A 26,879-nucleotide genomic window follows, 5' to 3' on the forward strand; every position below is an offset into this window, starting at 1 on the left:
GCCCAGAATAGGAACCTGATTCGGAATGAAGAAGAGGAATAACCTGCCGCTGTTTGCTTGAGACTTCAGTGTGATGTTTAAAGATGATGTTTTACAGAGAGGCATTTGGGAAACATACTGTACCTGTAGGTTTGTAGTCTTTTTTAATAATCTTGGCTGACAGTCAGACCTATTTGAACAACAGTATACACTGACCTGTATACCACCTTTAAAAAGAGCCTCATTGCATGTTTGACCATGGTTGCCACCTAAAAAACATTCAATCCCAGAGAGGCAATTGCAGAATTTCAAGTAACTTGGATGCACATAGAGGAAGCTTTGGGGAATTCTAGTACTCAGACATAAACTGGTTTCACAACAGGATAAAACCCAAACTGAGTGATGTGGACTACACACAGTCCACTGCAGCAAGGAGTGTTCAGACCTTTACAAAGAGGAAACTAAACAAGCACATTACGAGAACATGGTGCAGCACAGAAGAGCCGGCTGTCCATCTGAAAGATGAGGGACCATCGTTTTTTCGGACAGTAATGTGAACAGGTAAGGCAAATAGTGTTAGACTGTGAGCAATAGAGGAAAGCATTTATGTTAAATTGGAAAAGCAGCATTAAAAAGGCGGTGGCTTGGCTCTTCTCCCCTGGTGCTTTTTAAACCGTTTATACTTTAAAACACGTGACCACAACACTTCACATGTTGGTTGAGGTCAACAACTCAGTTTGTGATGACCTACAGGACGAGTGGGTCAACGACTCTTAAGGGACTTTAACAACTCTCCAAGTATAATTGTTCCACTCGTTATGACTTATAAGTCTGAAACGTCCATCGGTGGGAACTCAAGAAGCATTTGTAATAAAAGGGTAAACTCTTCAAAATAAGTACTTTAGTTACACTCAAAGATGTGGGCTTACCAAGACCTGGATAAGTATTTATCTACACTAACAATAAGAACGAAAAAATAGAATTTGATCAGATAGTAGTTTGGGCTAAAATGCACAAAAAGTTGTATGTTTTGCATCCATTATTCATTTTCTTTGTGACTGGACTGGAAAAACACACAGAAAAGACTATATCCTAAAGAAAAAGTCTTTTTTTCCCCGTCTCAGTGATTAAAGCAGCCTCTTCCTTTGACCCAAAGTGTCATCCAGTTTTTCTACAGCAGAGATTCTTGTATATTTGGTCAACGGAGCTGAGGGGAATATTAGATTTGAAAGTGATAAAAAACAGTTTTATGTTACTTGTAATTTTCTATTTAGTTGCTGATGCTCACTAAAGTATATTACAGTTTTCATGCAGCTACAGTTGAATACTCACAATGTTGCACTTCTTTACAACAAGGAATCTTACAAAGAAAGATAAAAAAAGAGTCAGTCCATGCATTTTGTTACTTTACAGTATTTTTTTCATCCCGTCATGTAATAACATTAGGTAGATTACTTTCATAATGAAGACTAAACGATTATCAGTGTCAAACCATCAGTCAGTTTGATGCAATACCTGTGAGAAAAATAAAACAGTCCATCAAATCTTTATATGAGAAAATAAAGGTCCGTTTTGAATATTGGAAACCATATGACTTGAGTCTTAATTTAGGGTTCTTACTAAAGCTAAATACTTGTTCCTTCAAAGAATATTTTAAATCCTCTTTATTCTAGCCTTCTACAAGTCAATTAGTCACCTCCAGCTTATCCAAAATGCTGCTGTGAGGCTTTTATCTTTTTTTAGCAGGCATAACACCAATCACACCCACAGCTGCCTCCCTCAGAGTTAGTTTGGCCAACGTGTTCAAGACTTCTTGTTTCAAACTCTTGCTGAGGTCCGTTGCAGTTTGCTCATTAAATTCGATCTGACTTGCTTAACTGTGACTCTATAACGTAATATCCTCAATATATAATTGTTCACAACACCGCCATAAATATAAGGGATAACAATGTACCCTACATATTTAAAGCTTCAGAGTCAGAAAGAGTTTCTGCCTTTTCGACATCAGAATCTGTGGGAGAAAAATATTTTTATCTGCAAGAGTCTTTACTGCTGGCAGTATCTTGACTCTAAATCCACCTCAGTTTGCCTGGCCTTTGATGAGATTGAGAACTATTTGTTTTTGTCATCTGCATGCAGACACACTTGTTTACAGTTGCCGGCGCTGGGAGAGAGTATTTGGGAATCTCAAAGCGAGCGAAGCTGCACTAACAGCTGTTGTTTGGGCATCTTTTCACTGCTCAGAAAACTGGAAAAAGAAAAAGAAAAAAAAAAATAGTCTCAGTCGTTTTTCACCCAAATAGTGAGAAAGTAATGACGAATGTTTTTAATACCTCTCAATACGGGAGTGATCGAAGATTTGCTGGAGCTGAAACAGAAAAGTCATCTCTTGTCCGTTTTAAATGAAAAATAACGAGAGCAATAAATGCCAAACAGAGTTATTGTTTTCCAATTTAAACATTTCCAATAAGAAGCATTTCTCAGCCTCGTTTTTTTGACCTATTTCGTTTGTGCAGCTTGTACATTTAGTGCAGGTGTTCTTTTTTTGGGTAAAAAACCTGACAACAGAGACTGCAGCACGGGGGCACTGCTAAACACTGAAAGACAAAGTGCTGTAATCTCCTCTGGGATAACTGAGAGACTTTAATTATTCATAGATTAATAGACTGTAAAAATGTGTGTGTCCCTAGATGACCACTTTGTGTTTTATAACTCTAACCAGCTATTTTTCTTCAGCCGCACGCCGGAAAATATTCTTTTTATGAGAAGATTTATTGGCTGCCACGTAAACTTCCACAAGATTTTTTGCATTAATATTCATTTCATGTCTTTTATATCTACAAAAGAGCTGGACTTGACTGAAGACAGAGATCTGAAAATCAGGAAAAGAAACATCATTAGGCTCCTTATGTACTAAAACTGCACCCAAACACTCCAAAGGTGAAACAAAGAATGTTTGGCAGCTTCATCTTAAGATGCTTATCAAAGAGTTTAACCGTGGAACAGCTGACATTTTATATTTGATTCTTGCGTCAAGGTTCTTTAATGTGAGAAGGGTGGTGAAAGTTTCCCTTGCTGCAGAAAAATGGGAGACAACTTTAAGCTTTTAAAGACGTTTTTGTTTTTAGCATTTTTAGCACACTTTATTTTTTGACAGAAACGAAACAATCGTTTAACGAAAGTCTGGGCACATCAGAAGATTGTCCACATAAGTTTTGCTGACGCATATTGAAGGCCTTTCATTCTTTGAAGGGATGCATATTTCCGTCATGAGATTTTTGGACTATCGTGTTGAGAAGTGGCAGAGTCGTAGCTGTTCTAGTCAAACCTTGAAAATAACTTTCTGCACAATCTCATGCAATATTGTGAAACGTAAGGCTTGGAGCAGGTGTTGGGTATGGCTCTCAGCTACTACTACACCATATTTTAGCTCAATATGTACACTACTGACTGACATATAGTCATTTTTGTGTTGGCTAATGTTGATTACCTGTTGTGGCCATCTTGAACTAAACTGACTCCAAGGAATAATCAGTTGTAGATGTGCAGTCAATCATTGCTTTCAGAAAGTTTCAATAAAATCCATCCTGTGGTTCCTGAGATATTTTGCTAACAGACAAACAGGATTAACTCCAACAGTTAATGCCAAAGTTTTAAGCTAAGACCTTGTACAGTAAGTAACACTTAGAGTATGTGTTGTGACTCATCTACTACCACACCATATTTTAGCTAAATATTTGTTAAATTAACTGAATTATAAACATTTTCGAATTCATTAAGGTCAGTTGGCTGTGGCGGCCATCTTAAACTGGGTTTATCATCAGATAATTTTTTTCCCCTAAAGATTTCATGGCTTCAAATACTGTGGCTGGTTTAGTGGGAAAATTTTGAACAAAGATTTGTTGCAATCTGTTAGTGCTCAAAATATGAGTTGGGGATCAGTCTCAGCTGCTACCACACTGAAATCTAGATCAATATATGCAAAACTGACCAAATTATAACAGTATTTGTTTCTGAAGGTCAGTTGGATTTGGTAGCCATCTTAAATTGTGTTGGCTCCATAAGTTAATCAGATGTAGATGTAAGTTTAATGATTAATTTCTGAGGTTTGCTTTACATTTTGGTGACACAAACACATCCACACACACACACACGCTCATTAATTTGTTAAGACTCAAAATGCCAGAAGCGATTAAGTGGCTGCCTAACTCTGAAAAGTAAAAAAATAATAATACCCACAGTGGAGAAGCATATATAGATGTGGTGTCACACAAGGAACTGTGCAGTTAAAGTGAGAAAGACCTTGAACATTTTGCAGGGTTCTCAGACAAATAAATCAAAGTTTCAGTTTGATTCCATGAAAACGTCCAACTCCACACTGTTGATGTTCTGTTTTATACACTTTTATAAATATGGCGTGCTCAGAAAAAAAAAAAAATCATCAGAAGAAAATCTTTCCACCATTGTTATTACAAAAATCTGCACCAGAAGCTTAAAAAGAATGACACATTTTACAAATTGAGTCCAGTGGACTGTTGAATAACTTTGTGCTGGTGATAATAGCTCAATAAGTTATCATATTTACAAAAATCCCTGAATTGTGAAGTCAAGAAAAAGCTGAAACAAGCTTTTATTAAATGCCTGAAAGTGAAGCAGCAACTGTTTTCCATTTTCTGTTTCGATGACAGAAAAGATAATGAAAAATTTTTGTAGCAAAAACATAAAAAGCATCTTAATCCATCTTCTTGCAAATCAAAGTTCTCTTCAGTCATGCATTTCATAAATAAAATTTACCCGTAAATGGATGCTTTGACTAGAAGGGCTGACTTTTTTTTCTTCGAGGCAGATGTTGCAGTGGTTGGCAATCTTCATCACAGGCATCATTATGGCAGTCAGCGCAGAAGTCCTCAGTGCATACTAATTCATTGTATCGCCGCACGGCTCGCTCTCAAAGTAAATACCAGGTGCTGATGAGACTATAACACCTCACTGTAATGAATCAGTCATCAGATCTGAGGACTACACGTTTGAGCTGAAAGACATAAAAACAGACACAAGAATCAGCTGAGTTTGCAGCTCACGCATGACTTTTTCACCCATTTCTGATGATCCGGCTTCCCTATCTGTGTAGTCTCTATAGTAGTCTTATAAATGTCAAACTAATTTTACAGAGATATACGATAAAATAATTGATGCATTAAACCATAGGATAAACCTAAACTTGCAATTTCTACAAAAAAGGCGAAGTGATTGCTGAAATTGATGAATAAGCTAAAACGGAGTCGTTAACGTTATAATGAGCAGAAGAAACACAAAACAAAAGAACAAATGGTAAAAGCAGCCACAACACAACTGAAAGATAAAAGCAGCAGAACGGTAGCTAAGATTAGCTGAACAGATGCTAACATGAGCAAAACTGTAGCTTAAAGGAGCAATACAGACGCTAAAGTTAAATTTAGGAGAACAAATGCTAAAACTGCAATCAGCAAAATATTAGCTAAAAATTAGCAAGACTTTAGCTAAAAGCTAAAAGGTGCAGACTGGTTGCTAAAAGCCAAAAGCAAAAGAACAGCTATAACACAAATAAATTAACTCAATTTTATTTTTATATTTGAAAAAAAAAACCCACTATATGTGTTTTTCAAACAATAGTGAAACCCAACAAGCTTAACAAAGCAATACAAAGACATAAAACAATAGTTTCAAAATATTAGGAAGTAAATATCATTAAATTCTATGTTTTTTGGAGTGTTTTCAGGTTTATCTTTTTTTGTGAAATAAATCTAAGTAATCAAGTAGATCATTTAAACATTACTGTACACTCTGTTTGGGAAGTCCTTTCGACAATTTTTTTGTTGTAAGGAGAACAGAATGCTTTCCTCTTGGCAGAAAAAAATAAAGTGCAGCTTTTAAAAGCAGTCAGTGTTTTCACATGGGAGTTTTTCATCCATTGAAGAGCTACACGCTGTCTCTATTCACCGACTCTCCTCGTTTCTACTGAGAGATGAAATAAACCAGGACGGATGATCAGTCTGCCCACTCTGTTTGCATAAAACACCAAATTATCTCGCATAACTACATTAAAGCGCGGTACATTTGTTTGTTCAGGGCAATTATTTTTTTTCAGCAGAAACCATTATATCGTCACAAACACACTTTCAGGCCCATCTGAAATCAGCATCTCCCGAGCCTGTCAGCCCAGTTTGAAGAGCTAATGATGAGTAAGTTTAAGGATTCTGCACAGCTGCCTCGCATCGATCTGCCGAGACTCTTAAAGGATAGAAATGGTTTACGGTCTCATGACGCCGTTAACATTTTCTTTTACAAACAATTACCACGGGGCTATTGGTGTCTCTGAAATGATAATGTAAGGTCAACAATTAAGTGAGGCAAGGATCAAAATTCACAGCCTCAAGTAGCAGAATTAATAGCAGATTTTGAAATTTAAATTTACTGTTGCCCTAAGGTTTTACAGTACTGTATGTTGTACAGTAGCTGTAGCTTTCTTTCAGGCCTGTTTAACTGTGTTTTACTGATTGTGATTACCATAGAATCATTTGGTATTGCATTTTTTTTAAAACTAATAACAAAACTGGATGTCAGGAAAAGGTGAAGCTCTGCCCAGAGGACTTGCATTTTCTTTTATTTGTCTAGCCAAAATACAGTGCTTTAACAAGTTTTCATTTTTGCCTAGGGGCTTGCCGGCAGGTATATATAACATTAACATAGTTTTTACAAAGATGCAAAAGAAGAAGAAGAAGAAGAAAAGATACTGGTACACCAGGGACCAACTAAAAACAAGTATAAGCAATCTTTACTGACCAAGAACACTGACGTGCATTTGCAGTCCTGACAGTTAAATATGGAGCTCATTGTTGAGCTGTATGGGAATTATAAATACTGAAGCACTGCATGACAAGAAGACCTAAAGCTTAGCAGGAGGGAAATAAATGAAGAATGGGTCAAAGTACACAAAAAAGCCCCTCCAGCAAAGAGCATGTATGTATAAAAAAACTGTTCTTAAAGGAGGATCAAACATAAATATGAGTTTTACTGATAAAGGCTGTGTTAAATTTAAGGTCTAGCATTCCTTGAAGGGAAGTAAATCACCCACCACCTTTAATTGCTTAAACTAAAGTGATCTCATAATTAGAAAGGATGGATTGATAGCCGTCATGGTCCAACCTTGTATCACAAGCAATCACGTGAGAACTTGCGAGATGTGACAGCGTTCCCTTTGAGCTACTACCACATCAAAATTCAATTCAATATCTGTAGAACTGACTGAGTTAGACAGTTTTTTTGTTAACTAAGGCCAATTGTGAATGAGTTTTAGATGTACAGCCATTGAAATTTGTGAAAATCCATCTAGTGGCTCATGAGCTATTTTGCTACCAGATCGACAGCGCTGACTAACAGTTAATTTTGAAACTTTAGGAAAAAAACGCTGTGCAATGTGTAATATGATTAGTAATTACTTTCTATCACTTGTCTCTAAACTCAGAACGCACTGTTGCAAATTAAAAGTGTGGGTGCATGTCAGCTAATTTAAGTCAATTTTCTGGGAATGATCTGACCAACTTAGCATGAAATTTGGCAAGTTGTTACAATTTCAAATGAGCCAGTTTGACAGAAAAAAAAAAAAGTGAAACAAATTTTTACACTTTCTGACATCTATCCCAACTTTTTAATAAGATAATGAGAGCTTAGCAGAGATGAAACCTGTTTTCAATTAGTTTTATTTTCTAACATTTGCAAATTTGTGAGCTCTCTTTGATGTCTATCTGTCTTATAATTATGAGCCTCTTGTTTATTCTGTGTAAGAAAAGCTGTGAGGATTTATTAACACTTTGAGCTTGATTTCTAAGGTTTTATCAACGGCAGTATCAACAAGACAAAAAGCAAAAAAAAAAAAAAAGTGACAAAAATGCCATTTTCTTTTTTTTAGTTGAAAACCCTGCTCCCATCTGATAAGAATGTTTAACTGTAGCAATGTGAGTAAATTTACACAGCAGATCTCACCTTACAGTGATTTTCAGCCTGAGGTCAAAGTTCAGTGATGTTCGATGATTTCATCTTTTGCCTCTGAGCCAGCTGCTTATTGTTTGCCATCAGCACTCTGGTCATGCTCGGCACAGTTCACTGCTCCTCATACAGACGTCTTGTGCAGCTCAGTCCTGTGTGACCTCAGACTGGCTGATGTTATTCACTCCCCCCCCGCCCTTCACCCTCACACTCAGTCTGGTTGATCCAACTCTTAATTGGTTTCTCAATATGTGTCGATTACCTTCTTATCTTCACTCCACTGAATTTAGGGCCTAGCACGCCTTGAAGGAATGCATAGTGCCTGCTGCCTCGTGAAGTCGAGAAAGCTGTCACAGATCTGTGTTTTCATGGGACAAAGCTGAAAAACAGCGACAAATCACGCTAATCTTTGAGCATTCAAGAGGTTCTGTCCTAAAAAACAAAAAAAAATTAAAGGCCTGGCATTTCTTGAAGGAATGCACATCACCTGCTGCATTTCATGCCAAACGTTTATATTATCATCCGTCATGATTTTAGGCAGGGATTTAGCCCACATGCAGAACACACTCAGGAGCCAGGAGATAGGAGTATAAAGATTTATTGAATGCAGTGAATAGTAAACTGGAAGCCAGGAACAAAGATACTGGAGCAGCAACTGTGATGGGGAGGTGGAGGATTAGTTGGTGGTCTGTTGATCTTATTAGCAGCAGTAATGCTTACTGGAAGTTTGATGATGACTTTCCTGGAGGAGTCCAATGTACACGTCTGAGTCCTGTTGTGGTGGAGTCCAGTTGGGTCTGAGATCCGGTGGTGTTGGAGGGTGAGCAGGGTTTGGTCAGGGAAGGCACTTGGTCTATGTAGATCAAAAAAATCTCTGAACTATGGAAACCTGGAAACAAAACAAGACTGGATGAAGCAAAGTCCATGAAGTTTAGTAGGTCTAGAGGGTACTCACATACCAAACAGGTAAACACTCTGACAGTGAAGTGTTGGCTGCAGAGTCCTTTTAAGCCTCCCTTGATGAGCTGATTATTGGAACCACCTGCTGGTAGCTCCTCCTGATGACAGGCGCCCTCTGCTGGATCTCAGGTGGAAATAGCAGGCAAAAACAAAAACTCCAGACTCCTGACATCATCATGTTATGTTGAGATATGATCGAGTTAGTTTTGGTCTAAACTTATAAAATAAACGTCATGATCTCATTCAATATTGTGAGATGTCACTGTCAGAGTGGGTGAAATGAATGAATGACTCTCAGCCACGACCACATCCAGTTTTAGCTCAATATCTTTAAAACTGACTGAGTTGTAGCCATTTTTGTGTTTGCTAAGGTCGATGAGCTGTGGTGTCCATCCTGAAATGGACTGAAGGTTACTCAGTTGTAGATGTACATCTAATGGTTACTTTGTGGAAGTTTCATTAAAAAACTTTCACTGGTTCAGAAGATATTTTGCGAATAAAAAAATAGGGTTTACTCCAACAGGTAAAAATAAAGTTTTAATCAATGGACTGGAACAGTAGTGCTTGGAATATGTGTTGTGATTGACTTTTAGCTACCATATCAGATTTTAGCACAATACTTGCAGATTTGACAGAGTTATAGCCATTTATGTGTGGTTTTCTATGGTTGGTAGGCTTTGGCAGCCACCTTGAATTGGACTGACTCCAAAAGTTAACCAGTTGTTGGTTTAGATCAATCTCTGCAAGTTTCATTAAAATTCATCGAGCGTTTCATGAGATGTTTTGGAAACAGACAGACGCGGGCAAAAACATGAATGTCCGCCTTCACCTTTCTGCGGCGGATCTGCTGGCGTTTGTGTGAGTGGGTGTCTGGTTGCATGTGAAACAGAAACTTCAAAAGCATCTCACAGCAAATGGTTGAGAGCCATCATGGTAGAAGATGTTTTTTCTTCTTCTTCTGCTGCTGCTGCTGTCAACATCGTGGACTCTGAGGGTAAAACAGCAGGAGAGCCCAGAGGAAGCACTTTAATTAGACAGGCAGAGATTTTCAGTTTGCATAGACACACATGCAGGCAGGAACAAACACACACACACACACACATGCATTTTCATGAGCTCATCATAAATGTTGTCACTTCAGTGGAGCAGATGAATCCTCATGCTTCTTGATTATTGCAGACTTACAGATCTAAATACTCAGACTTTCATCTCTTTTTCTGAATTAAGAACTTTTCCCTTGTCTCAGATATAAAACAACTTTTGATTTGACAGTTGGTGCACAAAGGTAACTTTCATGGGCCATTGCTATTTCTGCAAATGTCCAAATAAGCAAAAAAATGAAGAGTGGCTGAAATTTTTTTTACTTGGCTGTTGGAATTTTTGCATGTTGGTATTATTAATCTAGTGCTGTCACTTCCATAAAACCAGTCGTGCATGCCAACATATAGTGAACGAATCTCTCAAAAATGCATCAATCAGTTTTTAAACCTGTTTGGTTCAGTTCAGGGTCATCGAGGAGCTCGATTTGCTCCCAGCTGTCATCAGGTGAAAGGCGGGGTAGGGCCTGGGCAGGTCGCCAGTCAATCACTGGGCCAACACAAGGACACACATGACCGACATGCACCCCTCCACCACCACACACACACACACCCTCTGGTAATCATAATGCACTTTTTGCAGCTGTAAGAATTTCACTTCTCGTTTTAGAATTTAGAAAATTTTGTTTTTTTCATTCAGTATCAGTGAATCAAAGATTTTCAGGTCAGGGGTACTGTATTTTTATTTTTTAGAAAGTAAAATATTCCACATATGCCTCAACTAGGAATCTACTAAACCTTTAGACACTGTTTTTTTTAAGTTTTTACTTACAAGTTTAAGCTTACAGCCTAATCTTCTCCTGTTCATTATTAACAATCATCATAGAGGGCATCTGTGTCTGTCCGTGTGTGTGAGTGTTAGGCTGTAGTGTTAGCTAAATATCTCATAAATTAGTGAACAAACTGTAGTGAAATTCACAGAAAGTAGTCCCTGAATATAAATCTTGAAAAATAAATCACTGATTTTGCAGTTGCAGTGAACATAACTGTTTAGTTCTCTAAAAACAAAAAAACTAGATGTGCAGAATTTGCTGTAAAGGTCTCTTCTCGAGGAGGTGATGCAGAGTCTGTTGCTGTTCTGGCTGCCAGCTCTCACTCATCTGGCAGAACCTGAACTGCCTCTGTGTCACATAGATTCCTTTGCTTCTCTTAAATTTATGCGACAACATAAGGAAATGACTTCTTGCATTTTGGTGAAAATCAAACCCACTGTCACTATTCTCCAAAACAAACATCTCACATCTGCCAGCCTGTTACAGTGTTTTCACTGCTGCAAGACAACTCTACTGTGATTTTAAAGGTCTGGTGCATATATGCTCTACATGGGTCTCTAAGAAATCATTTTCTTTCTGGTTTATTTCTTAGAATTCCTGTTTTGTGATTTTATGATATAGCTGGTGAGTAAATATGAATGTTTTTATTCTTATGTAAGAAATAGGAAGCAGTACAGGAAAGCAAGGATTTATTTTCATGTTGCATTTTTCTTCCTGAGCCTGCATTCACTAATTCATTTACACATGTAAATTAGCTTTGCTATTGTGACAGTGTGGAAACCTAAATAACATTATGGTTTCATTACAATATTGCTCCATATTTATCTCCTGTGATCGCCTACAATTTGTTTATGTATCTGCTGCATCTTTTGCTGACTTAGGCAACTCGTGTGACTCTATCCTCTGAGAGAAAATAGCAACTCGACCTTCTGGTCTTTTTTTTTTTTCTTTTTTCTTTGTTTTTTAAACTGGACTGAACCTCTAACTTATATTTATTTTTTGTCCGCACAGCTTCAGACCAGAGCTGAAATGGATGTCTTATGAATGTTTTATGTGTAAGTAACTATTAATTTATGAATGCAAAATAACTAATAAACTCTCCATATTTAAATAAGACTACACCATTACATGTATTTATGGTATTCAGGGTAGTCACCGGGATAAAGTGCATTGAGAAGTGTGGTTGTTTCCATTTTCTTCCTTGCTTTTTTCAATTAGCCTGTCCCGCAAAGTGTAAACGCCCCGTGCAACAGTTGCATGTAAGCGTGCCCTTCCGTGTTTACCTAAATTGACAAGTGAAAAAAAAAAAACTGCTTGGAAGTGAGAAGCAGAGAGGAGCAGGTCACACGCAGGACATGTGCAGCACGCTCCCGAATATGATGCACAATAGTAGAGATAAGAGAAAATGAAATATAGGTGGATATTCTCCATATACTTGGATTACACCACGCATATTTTTTAACTTATCCAAATGCAGCTTGAAGGAAACCATAGCTTCTGATAAATGTCTCAAAACTTTCTTACTGATAAAAACATACATACACAAAACTACATTAAAGGCCTAGCATTCCTTGCAAAGAGCTTATCTCCTACTGCCTTTTATGCCAGAGTTTCAGACCAAGATCACGTTATGATGAAAAATAACAGAGATGATGTGTGATTACATGCGATATTGGGAGACCTTCTGTTATCAGCTAGTGCTTGGAGTATGTGTTGTGAATGACTTTCACCTGTTATGACAACAAATTTTGCCTCAATATTTGTAAAATCCACTAAGTTATTGTTATTTTGAAGTTGGTTAGTTGTGGAAGCCATCTTGAATTGGATTGATGCACAAGGTTAATCAGTTGTAGATATACATCCAGTGATGAATATCTGAGAGTTTAATAAAAATCTATTTGGTGGTTCATGGTATATTTTGCTAATGCTACAGAAAAACAAACACACATAATTGCCTTTGGCAGCCAGCAATGATTAAAGCACAAGTGGTATTTTTTTCTTTTATCAGTTACACTTTAAAAAAACTCTGACTTGTTTTTGTTTTCAGCCTAATTATTTGGTAATTGGCCTCACCTCAGCCTGATTAGTTGTACTTAATCTCTGTTCCATTTATTATTATCTCTCCATTCCTGCTATTTGCGCTTTTGGTTTAATCAAATTGTTCCTCCCCTCGCTGATAAATACTCCCTGACAGACTGTTTTCAGTTCTCACACAGCGGTGAAAAAAAGAGGCGTAATGAAGAGTGGAGAGACGCTCAGACACCTGAGATTACTTCTGCTGGCCAGCTCAGTACATCTTTAATTAGAGGACAGAAAGAATGTTTTCATGTATAATTAATTAAAGAAGTAGAGGCTTCCTCATTCATTCATTCAGAGAAAAGGCTGGATGTTATCCCTTGGACATTAAATTTCTGTGACAGATGTTTCACAAGGTTTCCTGGGCTTTTGGTGCAGCTAGTAAATATCTAAATAACAGATGGACCTCCAGGCAAAGACTTACTGTTCTGTGTGCCACATAATGGCAAATAAATAAAAAAAAAGCTGATTAAAATCTAACGCCTTAAACAGTGCCGCTTATTATATTCAATATAAAGTTACGTCTTTTCTTTGCACATTTTACTGACTGTAGATGTCTACATTTAGTGAAAATGTTGGGGAGGAGGAGGAAAAAGTAACGATTCTGCTGGTTTTACTCATATGGAGAGCAAAAGCTAAGCTGTAGGGACAGAGTATGAGACAGTGGCTGGTTTAAAGAGGGTGACTACAGTTCAACAGGGACCTCTGCAGAGCGCAGACTTAAACTATCAAAAAAGGAACAGTTTAAGTCTAAGATCATCTTAAGTTGAGAAATGACAGAGTTCTGTTTTGGACTTTGAAAAACATATCAGGCGTTGTCACAGCCACAGTGGGTTGTGAATGACTCAGTTTTGCTCAATATTTATATATTATAATATATTATATACTATTTTTATGCTGGTTGATGTTGATTAGCTGTGGCAGCCATCTTGAACTGGATTGATCACTTGAATGTAGGACAGGGGTGAGAAGGTGTGAGCACGTTACACCAGAACTGGCCTCACTCCACAGTTGCAGGATAGATTTTTACGATTCTATCGCTGTTTTTTAAAGGTCTACGTGGACAGGCTCTGGATTATTTGAAGGATCTATATTAGATTACCATACTCCAGCAGGAGGACTCTAGTCCAGTAATCAGAGGCTTTTGGATGTCCCACAGACCAAACTCAGGAGCAGAGGTGATCACAGTTTTACAGTGGCTGGTCCCACTCTGTGGAACAACTTACTGATTCATGTAAGGATTTCTCAGACCTTAAAAATTTTAAATGTCTGCTGAAAACTCACCATTTTCACTGGCATTTGAGTCTAGTAGAGCTTGACATGTAGTTTTTTTTGTGTTTGTCTTGTGGTTTAAATGAAATGTTACCTTTTTATCGTTTTACTTTTCTTTTTAGATTGTTTTACTGACTTTTATTCTATCTGTTTTGTTTTCGTGTTACTGAAATGACATGTTTTTATCATTTTTGGTATTTTTTGTGCAGCACTCGGGTCAAGCTTGTTTGGTTTTTAAATGTGCTTTATAAATAAACCGACAATGACACTGACTCCCAAACTTTATCGGCTGTAGGTGTACATCCAATGATTGCTTTCTGAAAGTTTCATTAAAAAGTGAAGTGGTTCATGAGATATTTTGGTAACGGACTAACAGGGTCGACACCAGCAGCTAAAGAGCTTATCCCAGAAGTCAAAGGGTGAGAAGTGGGGTAAACACAGATCATCTGTCCATCACTGGGCCAACATGGAGATCCGTGAGACAAACAACCGAACACGTACACTCATTCCTTAGGTTCAAATGTGAAAGTGTTATTGATTAAAGTGGGGCTTTAGCACAACTCAGCGTCCCTAGTCCTCCAGAACAGTAACGGCACGCGCCAACATATCTGAACTCAAAGGATCCGAACTGAAGGCTGTTTCTTTTGTGTTAGTCTTGTCTGCGCTTTTTGATAATAAAATAGGGTTTCTGAACAATACAGGCTTATAGCTTTGGCTGCAGAAATGTTGTGTCCTGAATCCTGTGGAAGGTTTGCATAGAAAACGTCTCGGGCTGTATAAAATAAGAAAAACAAGCATGGGCTGCCCGATAAGAAAAAGTAGACACTCTAATAATGTTTTTTTATTTTTTGTGTGTGTAGTATCTTACAATCCCTCTGGTTTTAGCTCTAGTGGAAAAAAATATTGGTTTTGTTCAATGCAGTTATTTAGTGAAGGAATCAGATGCAAAATCTTGCATAAAAACAGAATGCCAAAACATCTCATCAGCTTTTTCCTGGTTTAAACCAGTGAAGATTTCACAATGATAATATAAGACTGGGTTTTATATAACATAGATTGCAAACTGATCTTTTAACCCAGTTGTCAATTTTAGGCTGCAAAGCAAATGGTTCTCTAAAAAAAATGTAATAACAGACTAATTCTGTATTACCTCTAGTCTGGTCCCGAGTAAATACAGAGTGTTGTGTGAGGCTTTGCTTGACAAAATGTACAACAACATAAAAAAAGAAAGCTATTTGACCACACAGAAGCAAGAAGAATATTGGGAGCAGCTGAGAGCTCCGCGAAAATAGGCTGAGGTTGGATGAGTGATTGAAATAATTTCTTACCACCAAATATTCTGAAATAGTCCTCTTTCTGAGGCCCATAAATGACAATGATGCAATGAATGGCTGAGCAAAATGAGATATGTGACTGGCATTACATCCAAGAGCACTTTGTGCAAGAGGTAAATAAATCGGGAGCTCGCTGGAGCAGCAGTGGGTGCCGAATTTTGCACAGTGCAGCTTGTTTTTACTGTGTTCTGCATAGAAATGGCTGTTTAGAATAATCAGCATTTCAGTTTGGACATCGTGGCTTTTGCAGCCCTGAAGGAGAGAACATTAAACTCCTTGTTTTACAGTCGTACAGCAGGTCTTATCCCACTGATGAAACTCTACAAACGAGATCCTTCTTTCTGTCCATAAAGTGTCTCTCATTCTGTTAAGAAAACTGATGGTTTTATTCTCAGAGGGTTTACTGTAAATTCTTTGTGCTACAATGTAAGAAGATAAAATGATGTTAGAAAATAAAATCACAATGAAGGGCTTGAACTGAGATTAGCTTCTTACTGAATATCAAACACCACGAGGCAAAAACGTTCACAAGCAGAACTATGCATATACTAAAGAACAGAAAGTAACTAGTAATCAAATAGTAGCACGAACATATTTGATATGTTTGAACCAATGCAGTTTGTGAACTTTTTTCAAAGTAAAAAGTAATCAGTATTTCTTTAATTCTTCATATTCATTTAGAAATCATGGCAGTAGTTACACAGAAATTAAGCTCAATAGTGTGTTGAATGGAAAAGGTCATTAAAATGGAGTTAAAACTTAATCAGGCTACGTGTAAAATCAAAGGAGAAATGTCAAATAAAACGACATGCTGTTCTTTCGGCTGCTCTCTTCTGCAGGGGTTGCCACAGCAAAACAGTACCGGCCCCCACTGCACCTATGACTATACCATTTTATTAAAGTATGAACACAAAACATGTTTTTAAAAGAACATTTAGAACGGGTCTAGATAGTATATTCTTGTACTTACCCAAAATTATTTGAATCAGTTCTTTAATTCTTTTATTCTTTTAGAACAGTATTTTCTTGTGGGGGTGGAACAGCGGTTTGCGTTTTCTCCTTGTGCACACGTGGGCTTTCTCCTGGAACGCCAGTTTCCTCCCACAGATCAAAAAACATGCATATTAGGTGACCTTTTAATTCAAGCACTGAAGCTTTGAATAAGATCTGCCATTCTGCCAACATCTTCTGTCGTACACAAACTCTCAGTTAACGTCCATTCTGTTTGTTAGAAATGCTGGAGAACCTTTGGTTGATTTCCTGCTGTCTTCCTGATTTATAAATTGGAAGCTTAATGCAAACACATATCAGTGACTTACCAGCTATCAGCATGGCTGCTGGCTTTTTATTTTACCTTTTATAACCAACCAAATCAACAGCATTAACACAAACATTGTGTTGCACTTTTCTTTTGCTCTTTGACATCAGTTATAGAAGATAATAGTAATCTACTACAGATCTCACACAACAGACTGAGAAACAACTTTTTCCTAAGGACTGTGGTCCCTATTACACCTCTCTAATTCAGAAACTCTTTCAGCCTGCAATATGACAATGCATAGCCAGTATGCTTCTATTATTTCTATTATTTGCCTTGTTTTATCTATTTTTTCATTTCTGCTGTACATGGGAAATTGATACCAGAATCTTGTTGCACAAAAGTGTAATGAAAATAAACTTACCTTATCTTACTCAAGCAACATAAGTTTAACTTCTGTTTTTTTAGGCTTTCAAGCACATGCTAAACTCACGCCCCCTCCCTTTACACATGCACAAATCTCAGTCTTGACATATGATGTCATATTTCACCTAAATTGCACTCCCTCAATGCAGAATTTCAGATCAAGAATGCATCCTTCAGTAGTTAGATTCAATTCCCCTTTGAGCTTTAAATATTTGTATGTTTGTCTTTTTGTTTTTCTGTGAAAGATTCAGTGCCCCTCAGTATGTTTGACACCAGAGATATTCTGCCATGTTTTGTAAATGTGGCTTTTCAGCAGCTCCTTGCAGAAGAGAATTTATTTATTCTCTGCTACCGTCCCAAGGCAGTTAAGTCAGGGGCCAGCTTGACCAGTCAATATGTTTTCGCTATTTTTCACTTGTTTGAGAGTTGCAGTGTGTCTGCCAAGCTTCTTCAGAGTGGGAGTCATCTTTTCATACGTTATTTGGTGCAATATGTGTGCATTTTTGTTCTCATGTGACCCCTCAACTGAACAAGAATGATTTTGACAGATTAAAAAAAAAACCCGTATTGATAAATTGACAAATTTAAATGTTGCAGTTCTGACCCGCTAGAGTAACCCTTTAAGTAGCCCATCAGTCATAAAAATAAAGGGAATATGAATAAATGACTAAGTATGACAGTGTGTTCTCTTTTGGCTTTATTAAAAGTTGACTGAAGACATGAAATAAAGCAAGGATTTGGATTTTTTTTAAATTGCTAAAAAAATTAAACAACATTTAAATGAAAGACACTAAAATGTATTTTATGAAAAGTAAACTTTTTCTGCATTAGTTCGTACCAGCTGTAAAAAGGTCATGTGTGTTCTGACTGTGCTGCAGTAACTTTTCCAGCCACAGAGGGCAGCACTGAGCCAAAGAGCAACACGATGACGTCAAATACGTCACCGTAACTCAACAAAGGTAGATCTAGATGTGAAGATTTTTACTTTTTTTCGCTCATTATTGCATTAACTGATAATTAATACATCCTTGTTTTTACATCGGCCGAGCGTTGCTATTTATTTATTTATTTGTTTGTTTGTTTACTGGAAGATGGCTGAAACGCTCATTTTGGTGAGTTTTCAAACCCATCAATCGAGGAGTGACTGAACCAGGTAACCTTAATTTTTTTTATTTGTAGATAATTTATGTTACTTCCAAACCACATAAATTCACAATATTGTATCCAGATAGGCAGTATAATACTGTCAAAACATATAGTTTGATTACTTATTTGTTCATTATTTTTTAAAGAACATATTAACTTTGCGAACTCAATGTCAGCCAATTAAGGGCAATTTAACTTCAAAGACGTTCTGAGAATAGTCAATTTCGTGTTCTTTACCGCCTGTTTATTAGTTACATAATACTTCTTTAAAAAGTATTTACAATATTTGTTTTAAATGTAAGTAATTGATGGATATCAACATGAAATACTAATTTTAGCAATTAAAAAAACATAAAAGTGTTCATCTTAGCTTTTGGATTTTGGCTACCAAAGACTTAGCATAATAATAATAATAATAATAATAATAATAATAATAACAATAATAATAATAATAATAAAAGGTTTTATTTAAAAGCGCCTTTTTGAAACTCTTGAATGTGGTTGACTTTACAGTTAATCAGTTGTAGATGTAAATCTAATGACTATTTTCTGAGAGTTTCATTGAAATCCATCCAGTAGTTCATAAGGTATTTTGCTAACAGACACAGTTGACTTTAATAGGTAATGACAAAGTTTCAAAGACAAATCTCATACCATCAGTTAGTGCTCAAAGTATGTTTTGTGTAAGGCTCTCAGGTACCACCACACCAAATCTTACCTCAGTATCTGTAAAACTGTATGGGTTGTAGTTATGTTTGGGTTTCATAGGGTCTCTTTGCTGTGGCGGCCATCTTTATTAGGGTTGACTCAAAGTAATAATTGGTTATAGATGTGCATTCAATAATTACTTTGTGATAGTTTCATTAAAATCTGTCCAGGAGTTTATGAGGTATTTTGCTAACATTACAAACACACACGCACACACAGACACGGGCAAGTAATTTCCTTTCCTCTTTGGTGGAGGACAAGAAATATGTGATTAGGGCAAAATAATTCATAAATAGTATAAAAACATCTGTGTTATTTCAGTGTGAATGGTATCTGTGGGTGTTAAATCAATACCCGGTGTCAGGTGTGAAGTCAGTTTAGAAGTTCTTATATAGGTAAAGGGTTCAAGTCTTTGGTTTGAATAGACTCACATTTTAAAAGCATCAACCTCTCTTATGAAATACATTTCCCACAGGGCAGCGTGGGGTCATTACTTACATTCTCTAGTTTTGTTCAGTGTGCTTAGGTTTATTTTAAAATAACACCACAATCGAATAGTTGCATGACTCCCCGGCTCGACCTTCTTTTTAAACTTTAAACACATCTGATTCCAAAAACAAAACATGGTGCTGATGATTAAAAACTGGAGGTTTCATGAACCAGCAGGTGACATCATGACGGCTTCTGCTCACTCCAGTCGTGCCAGTGGGTTAGTTCATTGCCTTTTGTACATGTGAGTCATATCATCTTCAGTCATTATCTTGCCTTTGCCTCAGGCTGTCATTTTTTAAATGAAATTTTAATTTATTTGCTGTGAAAATAACAGTGTTCACCCAGCTGTTTTCATAAAAATGATTGAAGACTATTACAATTATGATGCAACACGATCATAATTGTGTTAATTATACAATTAATTTTTTAGTTATGACTGACATACTTGTAACCTATTCTTCTGCTACTTTTATGTAATTCAAATGATTTTCCTCTTGTGTTTTTGGCTTCAGTGAACTTACCTTCTTATTACATTGTTTTTCCCCAGGAGGCGCAGTGCAGCTTTATGCTAGAATTTGATGTAAATTTATTATTAAAGTTAATGACTGCTAAATCATGCAAATGGAAGTGGCATTTGCTTTTGCTCAACAGGCATAAAGTAAAATTTGATGGGTTACTTCCGGAGAAAACGGTTTTTTAATGGCTGCGGTGAGAAGATCTGCTGCCTCCGTTATGGAGTATGAGCCGTTTACCCGTTTGGGTCCACCACAAACCCAAATGTTACCTTCTCTTGACGTTAGTGTTTGTCTTTGAGATGACAAAGCGGTGGTCACTGAATGGTTTAAATAGAAATGAAAAATGGTGAATATAAATGAAAAACTATGAATATAAATGGAAAATGATGAATCATGCTTTCTGCTTCACTGTTGTCAACCCAGCTGAACATGTGTGGAAGATATGTGAGTCATATCTAGACAGATCTTTGCACCATCAATTTCAGGGAATACCTTTTGGAAAAAAGCACAGTGCAGAACTTTAAGTGAATTTAAAAGCAATGATGAAGTGCATGGAAGTTTTTCAGAGTTTGTGTTAATTTGTCTGAATTTCGTTTGACATGAATAAAACATGAGAAACAATTTTATAGTGAAATAGTCCAACGTTTGTTACTTTTATGAGGTCATTCGTTAGCTTTTACTGTGTGAAAAAAGGCTGCTTTTTATCACCCGCTGCCAAAGTTGAAAGGACAATAATGTTTTTGCTGGTATCTGTGTGTGTGTGTGTGTGTGTGTGTGTGTGTGTGTGTGTGTGTGTGCTAGTTTGCCTGTCTTTTAGCAAAGTATCTCATGAACCACAGGACAGATCTGAATGGAAATCTCAGAAAGTAAGCATCAGATGTACATCTATAACCTCTTAAAGTTGACTTCAGTCAAGATGGCTGCCACGGTCGAGTCACCTTTGGAATCACAAAAGTGACCACAAATCAGCCGGTTTTAATGATACTGAGCTAAAATTTGGAATGATAGTAGCTGAGACCCATCCCTAACTGTTACTCCGAGGACTAACTTTGTCTCTACCTTTTGGTGTCAATTTATTAGCAAAATAGCTCATAAACTACAGGACAGATTTTAATGAAACATACAGAAGGTAATCATTAGATGTGCATCTACAGCTGATTCATTTTTGGCATCAGCACAATTCAAGATGGCTGCCACAACTAATTGACATTGACCAACACAAAAAGAGCTACAATTTAGTCAAATGTACAGATACTCAGCTAAGGTCTGTTATAGTGGAAGCGGAGTGTCATCCTTATGCCCAACGAGGTCTCGCAGTGTTGCATAAGATCATGCATGTTTTTTTTTAATATGGTTTGACCAACTCTGTTCTCTTTCATTAGAAAATTATCTTAGTTTAAAAATCTGGCATGGAAAGTGGCGAGTGAAATGCATTCCTTCAAGGAATACTAGGCTTTTAATTGTTACTGTAATTATGCTGTTAATATGATTTGTTTTTAATCTAGAATAAATAATTCGCATCCAGTAGTATAGGACTGACATTTTTCTTTGTTTTTTTCTCAGCAAAATTTCCTAGAGTTCAAGGCAAACGCATTATAAAGTATTTGCAAAAATAATCTTGATGTTGACAGAAAATAAAAGTTATTAGCCACAGCCTTGGTCACATGTATTGGTCTTATTGTATTTCTCCCCTGTTTCTAGCTGACGTTGCTGCCTGCTGAAATCCTGGAGCGAATTCACAGCCCAGCTTTATGTTCTGTGCTGGAAAAAAAAAAAAAAAAAGTAATTCCGACTGTCTGAGCAACACGGCCACTAGAGGCTGCACAAGCAAAGACACATATTTATAGATCAATACTGAGAGAGAGAAAGCCAGAGGAATCAATTGAGAAACAGGGAAAAGAAGATGGTGAGATAGCATGCAGTTCAGCTCTGCAAAAAAAAAAAAAAAAAAAAAAAGAGTGACAGAGTGAAGGGATAGCAGGAGCGAGCATCCGAGTGACTGGCAGCAGAGCGAGAGCATCTCATTTTGAGGGAGAGAGGGAGGGAAAGGAGAGAAAGTGGAGCGCCACGCTGCCCATCCTCATATTTCCCTCTGCAGCTGTGTGAGACAGTGAGAGTGCTGGAGAAGAGAGAGAGCACGTTCGAGCCCGGTGGAAGCAGCGGGGACACATTCCACTTGGCAGAGAGATCCATGCACTTACGTGGAGCCACACGGGAAGCTTGAGCAGCCCCGCAGAAAGTGCGTGCACCACCACAGAGAGATTTAATAGAACAAGAGGGAAGAAGACTGCCCGAGTCCAATCAGAAGCTTTCAGCTGGCTTCCCGGAGCAGGTGAGTTAACTTGTGCTTGTGTGGAGCGGAGTCTGATGTTCGGCACATGTGTCCTGCTTGTGACAAGTGTGTGTGAGTCTTATATCTGCGCTCATGCACACTTGCACGTTTATATGCCTCTGAGTTTGGGATGCCTGGGTCCTGCATTTGCCTCATTTTTAATTTGTGCATCACTTGCCAGACGCCGTGCATTGTTGTCACCCAACCAGGTGATTAACTAGAGAACCCCAGCATCAATCAAGCTGTTATCACGCTGAGCAGAGAAGATCACAACAATAGTTGCTTAACGACCCTCTCTTGTTGGTTTGTGTGTGATTATGTTGTGTGTCTATGTGATTGGAGTGGCTGTCAAAGCTTTCTTTTTTTTTTTTTTTTTTTTTATCAAACCAGGTAAAAAGTGCCTGAACACAAGCCACTTACTCACTTTAGTAAGGGTCATTAGAAAAGCTTGCTTTGAGAAAATGTTTTGCAGTATTTGATGCCAGTTAGTCATTATGTTGTGTGTCTATGTGATTGGAGTGGCTGTCAAAAGCTTTTTTTTTTTTTTTTTTTTTTTTATCAAACCAGGTAAAAAGTGCCTGAACACAAGCCACTTACTCACTTTAGTAAGGGTCATTAGAAAAGCTTGCTTTGAGAAAATGTTTTGCAGTATTTGATGCCAGTTAGTCACTTTTTTCATTGAAAAGATATTCATTCAAAGCCGCTGTTCACCCTTTGATGGACATTTTATTTTGTAGGTGCAAGATAAGTCCTACATAGTTGCTGATTGTATTTGTTAATTATATGGTACAAGAATTTACCCTGTTTATCAAAAACATGCTGACTGTGACAAGGAAGAAATAGTAAGTTTTTGCCTCTATTATTATCAGAAAAAACAGATTTTGCCTGCATACAGATTTAAATAATCCTTAAAAACTTAAGCGGAGATCAGCAATACTATTTTCGTAAAGCTAGATGCAATGCTGTTATGAGGTGTCCTCTTCTAATGAATAGGTTTAAACATAAAAAAAGAAAAAGTTAATTCTGTTTACCCAACCATCTGTCAAATGTCTCTTGTGCTGCTCCGTTTCTTAACAGTTGTTATAAAACTGGACTATTGTTTCCAGAAAGTAATTAACTGTCTTTCCTGCTCACATAATTTAGTGTGTGTCAGCTACACTGACTCTGTGACATTTAGAGAGTTGGTCTATATGTACATAACGTTGACTTGGGGTTGGAAATACCATGCTCTGCTCAATATATCCCACCATCCATCTGTGTGTGTGTGTGTGTGTCTCCATTCCTCTTTCAGTCTCTGTTCCTCTCCCTTTTCTCACCCTCCCAAACCTTGTGTTATGCTGTGAAGGTTATTGCCATATATCGAAATGGTTTAATTTGTCAAAGTCCGACAGACATATTGTCTATGGTCAGAACAGTAGGACAAGTTGGGAGATTCGATTCAGTTAGATAAAAGCACAACATTGAAAGTGGAGGGAGGAGATGAACGCCGTGCTGGAGCTGACCAGAGAAGGACAGACTGACTGAGAGGAAAGGAACAAATAGGAACAGAGGCAAAGAGAAAACTATCATTTAATGTAAACACAGAGGCTAAAAGGTTGATTTCCGAGGTTCTTTTCAATGACTCTGTCTTGGTTGAGGTTATCTGTTTCTGGATTCATCATTTCTCACACAAAGCTTTGCTCTCCCTGTCTCTCCCATGTGGGACCAGTGCCATTAAGCTGAGACACCAAAATGTGAGAGATCACTCTGCTTCTTTCCCCGCTTTTCTTTTCATGTTTGCACTGGGCTCTTTTTCTGTCCTCTCTTTACCTTCTGCTTGTTCTTCATCTGTTCATTATTCACTCTGTCATTCGTTGCCACACATAGATTTAATTAAGGAGGAGTCATCTGTATATATTAAAATTCATATGTGAAAACTGGTGCCCACATACTGTAACCTCTCTACCTTACAGGATAAAGAATAAGATTTCATAGAAATTCTGTTGCTGAAGCTCAAATTAAAAACAGATTATAATACATTGGTGTAGTAGAAAACTTAGCTTGACTTTATGCCAGATTCATATAAACAATATGCTGGTGACATTTTACTAAGTAGAACAAATGCAAAACCATACAAATGTTTGCACGTTCATCGCTCCCACACTCTAGTTTGCATTTGTTGAGGGTCCGTTTGGATTAGAGGCTGTGTTTAGTCGTTAAATTGCAAATGGCTTCTATAAATTGCCGAAGGAGCAGGTGGTATTTGTTAAAAATTCCTCTCACTCCCTCCTTGTCAAGGCTATCTTCACCATTTTTCTTTCTCTGTTCCCAGCTCATTCACATTTATCTGGGTGCCAATGGGCAGCCGAACAAGACTGCAATTGTCTGTGTTGTAATTAATTATTTACATAATACTTTATTTTGATGGGAATTCTATTTTCCCCTGCGCCAATGGTAATTGTAATCACTGGGCTACCGTCATTACTTATGGTTAGAAAGACAATAAAATGTGGACATAACCAGCTCCTATTATCGACCGTTTCGTTCATCAGATAATCCGCAGATTTAAACACAGGAGTTGAGAAAAAAAAAACAGAGTCACCAATATGTAACTATTTCTCAGTTGTAATTTAAGCAGTAATATTTACTATATAACACATGTCAGGTTTTTTTTGTTAATTTACCAAAAGCATTAGTGCTGCGGGAACAGGAACCTGGAACTGGTTATATTAACACAAAAACATTTCTTGCAGTATTTTAAGGTAATCAGCCTTTTTTTGTGGTTCATGTTTGTGAGAATCCCATCAGTAGCCTCCTTCACTATTATGCCTGCTTTTGTGAGGAATGCTTTGATATATGTTGTCAAGGTAGAGGCGCAAGAAACAGTCATCTGTCTGAACAAATGTGAACTTTCACTTTTCTGTCTTTTTCATTCAGCTCATTTGTTCTCTGCTGCTTGTCTTTTCTCCTTCGCTAACCGTTATGAGATTAGTGGGGGCTTTTACTTTTTGACTCTCTGATAATCCGGCTCATGCGAGATGTGCATGTGGATGTCTAACAAATTTTCACGCCATATTATTGTGCTCATCACCATATCATTGCAGTATTTGTCAGTGTTTTGTGAAATAATTTAATCATCTTTGCCTAGGATTTTATGTACGCCATCAGTTTGCTAGTTGGTTACCTGTAAAATGATAGCGATTTGAGTGAGCTTTTTTGTGTGGTAGTGGAATAAAAAACATGCACTCTAAAGCCGCTTGTAATGCTCACAATATCTTGAAGGTCTCGATTAGCCTCTTTTTCTATGTGTCATGATCACTACACATGAACGGGCTCAACTGAACCTGTTCGTGCACGGTTTTGTTTGACATGCGTGCATTCTTTGTTGTTCAAAATAATGCTGACGACAAGATAGATGACGGTTGATTTTTGTGCCCTAATCTAGACCGGAGGCTTTAGAATCTATTCAGATCTACTTTTGGCTGTACAGAGGTGTTTCTTTTCTTTGACAAACACATTTTTTTGCACATAAACACAGGGTTGCTGAGGGCTCACATATCCGATAGCAACAAACTTTTGTGTTGCTCAGCAAGCCACTTATTGATTTAAAGTTAATTACCAGCAGTTATGTTCCTCATAAGTGGAAAAAGCTTTCACTACAAATGAGAAACTTCAATCTAAATGTTTTATGCCCTGCTCATTGCAAACAAGGGATTCAGTGGCGCAAGAGTTCCCATTTTTTGTCAACTTAAATCCTTCAAAACATTTTGCAGCCAGGTTCATCCTGAAAAACAAACAGGCTTTTTTTTGGCATGTAGAAATGTCTGATATATGAATGAAAACGGTGAGTGATATGCGATTTGCGAGGGTCATGATCATGTCCTTGCCTCCAGTCCACCAGGGAAGGCGTTGTGATGGAGCTGTGTAAAAAGGAGCTGCAGTCAATAAAAGTGCAAAAGATGTGGAAAAGACGTGCCGAAAAGAAAACCCTGAAAGAAGAATGCACCAAACATAAATACAACAAAGAGCAGGATGAAGAGAGTTTGATCGGATTGGGTTCAGGATACAAATTTTGCAATATCAAGTCAGTCTTAAGAGAAAGAAGGCGTTGGGAGAAGCCACTGTTTCTCTGCAGCAACCATGAGAGCAAAACGGACTCAATCACAAGGAGCTACTTCTGTAAGTGCTTTACAATAATGACAAGAGAGAAACCTGTCTGCATGAAAGCCGTTGCTGCCAGATAAAAATGAGACAAGTCAGGTGTTTGTGACCCTGTACCACTCACAAATGCCTTAGTGTTTAAAGGAGAGACCATATTTAATCCTTAACATTTAATCGGGTGAAGAAAGTGATCACTTCATAATTCAGTTATCTTTTAGTTTCATCTAGTCGAGCAGGAGTACTTTTATACACACGGCACACTGTCAACATATGAAAACATCATGCTCTTCTTAAATACTGCAGCCATCTTTGTACACCACTGCCTGATGAAAGCACAGTAAGTGGA

General features: G+C 37.5%; 1 protein-coding gene across 3 annotated transcripts in view; it reads left to right on the forward strand.

Moving 5' to 3' along the window:
- Nucleotides 1-22,015: 22,015 nt before the first annotated feature.
- tnr (tenascin R (restrictin, janusin)) overlaps nucleotides 22,016-26,879 on the forward strand; it is a 154,113-nt gene continuing 149,249 nt past the window's right edge. For all 3 annotated transcript variants that reach the window (XM_017422513.3, XM_017422515.3, XM_017422514.3), the window contains exon 1: nucleotides 22,016-22,393. The gene's annotated coding sequence lies outside the window, so the exon portion shown is untranslated. The remainder of the gene's footprint in view (nucleotides 22,394-26,879) is intronic.

Source organism: Kryptolebias marmoratus, linkage group LG20 (assembly GCF_001649575.2).
Source record: "Kryptolebias marmoratus isolate JLee-2015 linkage group LG20, ASM164957v2, whole genome shotgun sequence".
NCBI classification, from domain to species: Eukaryota; Metazoa; Chordata; class Actinopteri; order Cyprinodontiformes; family Rivulidae; genus Kryptolebias; species Kryptolebias marmoratus.